This window comes from Phyllobates terribilis, unplaced genomic scaffold, assembly GCF_046119375.1.
Source record: "Phyllobates terribilis strain yellow unplaced genomic scaffold, ASM4611937v1 Scaffold_11__3_contigs__length_659146591, whole genome shotgun sequence".
Lineage (NCBI taxonomy): Eukaryota > Metazoa > Chordata > Amphibia > Anura > Dendrobatidae > Phyllobates > Phyllobates terribilis.
The window spans coordinates 629,668,940-629,672,485 of NW_027362771.1; positions in this window are offsets into that span (position 1 = coordinate 629,668,940).

Genomic DNA, 3,546 nt, shown 5'->3' on the forward strand with positions numbered 1-3,546 from the left:
CACACGGACATCATCCGTGTGGTAAGTTTTGCGGACCGTGTATCTGCAGAAAAATAGTCTTGTCTCCGTGTGGAGCGCACAGACACACGGTCAGTGAAAACACACTGAGATGTGCACAGACCCATTCATTTGAATGGTTCTGCCTGTGTCAGTGTCTCCGGCACGTGTGGAAACTGTCACCACTCGTACCGGACATACTGACGTGTGAAAGAGCCCTAAGAGTGAGATAATTGATAGGAGTAAGAACATGTTCCTCAACTGATATATCTCCGGTTTACCTACATACCTACATTCCATATATCTTGAAGTATCTGATTTCCAATATTTGATACCATAAAGATACAATTTACTTTCACCTCATGCCAAAAGGCGAATTGTCTTTAGACTATATACATTTTATAAACCATGTGATTTGCACCTCCTCTTAATACCAATTGATTACACTTTGTCTCTTTTTCTTTTCTATAGCGACAATAGCACTTTTTTGGAAAGATTGGTTTCCTGCTCCTCTTTCTCTATACAAAGCCTGATAGGGAAAGTAGGTTTAGCCGCCGATGAGTGGAGGCGCCACTCCGCAGGAATGGATGCCTGCCAATACCACTGGTAAAACAGGAGAAAGATCAAGAGACTTCATAGGGATAAACCTATGCCACTACATGCTTTTTATTATTGATGATGTTTGTCTTGTATATTGGTATATATTTTATAATCACAAATTAAAAGTTCTATTTTAATAATTTTCTAGAAAGTACTTTTTCTACTTTTTAGAGCCTTGTTCAAATTAGTAAGCACGTAACTACTGGAATAAACTTTGAGACAATGTGTACTGATCAAAACAACAACAATAAAAAAATGTCAGATCATTACCCCCTTACCGACATCTGCCATACATATATGGCACTACGGGAAGTGTGTTTCCACAAACCATTGTATGGGGCGAAGATCAAGTTGGCTCACTAGTATAGCATACAAAATCATCAGCGAGTGTCAGCTATACATCATAGTTGACACTCTGCAGTAATGACTATGGTCGATGCTAGTGCTGAATGTGGAAATTTAACCCATTTGATGCCGTTGTTAATAGCAAAAGCAGCATTGATCTGCTTGATTGACAGCTCTAATATTCTGCAATGCAAAAGCATAACAGAGTCTTGAAATGGCCACAGCGTGAATGTCCTCTTACACTTTACATGTATACCAACTTATAGTCTTATTTCATTGGTTTTGTAGTAATCTCTTGTACTTTGTAAATACAGGATGTGGTCGCCTTTTTTGAGCTTAGTATTTTATCTCTACAGTTTCTCATGGACGGTTGTGTCAGTCGAGACTAGAAATGAGCGAACCTTTCAATGTTCTGTTTCTTGAACAGGAGTCCAAGCAGTTTTGAGTTTAAACATTTCAAAAAATTAGGGGCAGACACCAGCAAAATTGGCATCAATTGACCCACAGTATAAATTTTATAATGGCACAGCAGCAGTCACCCATGGGCCATGCATGAGACAGGGTCTGGGCCAGCATTAACAGCTTTGAATTTAAGTTCAAATTAAGAGGTGGGTGAGAGACCGGTGTAGGCCTGCTGTTACTGGGAGCCCTGATACCTCATGCAACAGCTCAAACTGCTTTTCTGCTCAGCCGCACTCAAGTGGGAAAAATATCAGCTTTATAGAGTAAGATGTAAGAATAGCAACACAGGTATTTGACTGAAAGTAAGTGTAGGCCTGCCGGTCTGGGAGCCCTACTGCTACAGGCAACACACATGCAGGAGACCCAAGTTGAAGTCCAAACATTTCCAAAAATTAGGGGCAGACACCTCTAAAGTGGAATAAATATCCCATGAGTAGAAACAGTATGATAGGGCTCTGACACCCCTTCCACTACAGATAACACACCAGATTGAGACCCAAATTGAAGTCTTCACATTTCAAAAAATTATTGCCACACTCCACTAAAGTGGCATAAATTTTCCCAAAATAGAAATTGTATAATAGTCTGCATGCCTCAGGGTTCACACAAAGTGGGTAGAGATGTGCGAATTTATTTGGAAACCGATCACCAATTTCAAATTAGGCACGAATATGGCACAGTCGTGTTCGGGTTACCCAGCTTTTTCTCAAAAATCAGCAAAAGTTGGCCCCGAACACAAACATCCCTGGTTTCCCGTGTTGCCATCTGCGTGACAGCACGGCAATCAAGGGCTGTGACTGGCGGTAAGATTGTTACCGCCTGTCAAAATGCTGCAGGATCACGCTTACAAGTGTCAGCGTGATCTCACAGCTGTGACAGTGACCTGTGGTAAAATGCTTACTGTGGGTTACTGGCGCATGCTGATAGGACTACTAGCCCCATCAGCCAGCGCCTTCTGTCACAGTACACAAAGTGCCAAGCACTGCTGATGGGAGAAGTAATCTCTCATCAGCTACGCTTGCACAGTGAAAGTGAAAGAAAAAAAAAAGTTTAAATAAATAATTATTTAAATAAAAGTAATAAACACATTATACCCACCTATAGCTTATGATACCTACATCTTGACCCCAATGCTCTCATCCCCTGTAAAAAATAAAAATAAAAAACACCATATACTCACTTTACAGCTAATCACTGATACCTATGTCCCTGCAATAAAAATAAAATAATAAACCAACCTCATCCTCACCTGTCCGCCATAGTCCATATACCCAGTGTCCAACGTCGATGTCCGTGATAGCACATCCACATCCGGAGATGTGACCGTGCTATCAGACAGCTGACGATACACTGGCAGGAGCACTATGGCTCCCATTGTGTATTGCGAGTAGCTGCTGGCACTGAGGTCATCAGAGTTCAAAGAGCTGAAGATCAGCCAATGTTATTAGCCTCAGAGGAGTCCAGGATCCATGGCCCCTTACCTGGCTATTAATACAAGCTCACAGCTGTCAGTTTAGCCTTTGCTGGTTAGATTTTTATAGTGGGACCCTACGTCAATTTTTTTCTGTGGTCCCCCTGTAATTTAGCCAGTAAAGGCTAAGCAAACAGCTGTGAGCTATTATTAATAGCAAAGGAACATTTTTGGCTAACGGCCCCTTCCCAAGCTTGTAATATCAGCCCCCAGCAGTCAGCTTTCCCTCTGCTGGTTATGAAAATGACACGGGAGCCCAAGCCATTTTTTTATTTAATTCTTCATTTTATTTCATTGATAAGAAATCCCATGCCCATTGTGCTTGTTTTTCATGCTGTGTAAACTCACCAACAGCATGTCAAATTCTGTAGCGAAGACGCAAGACTCCGCTGCAGATTTTGACCAATTGAAATGGTATTACATGTGGTGGATCCGCATGTACTGACAAAAGAAGTGTTGCATTATAACGTAGCATTTTGGACCCAGCGAAAATACTCACCCCTGCTTCGACGGTAACACAAGGGTTAGGGTATGTGCACACGATCTGGACAGGCAGCGTTTTGGATACAGAATACTTTATGCTGGGTCCAAAGTGCTGCGTTCTAATGAACGCAGGTGAATCCTCATGTGTTCATTGAACCATATGGATTCACCTCATTCAATACATTGTA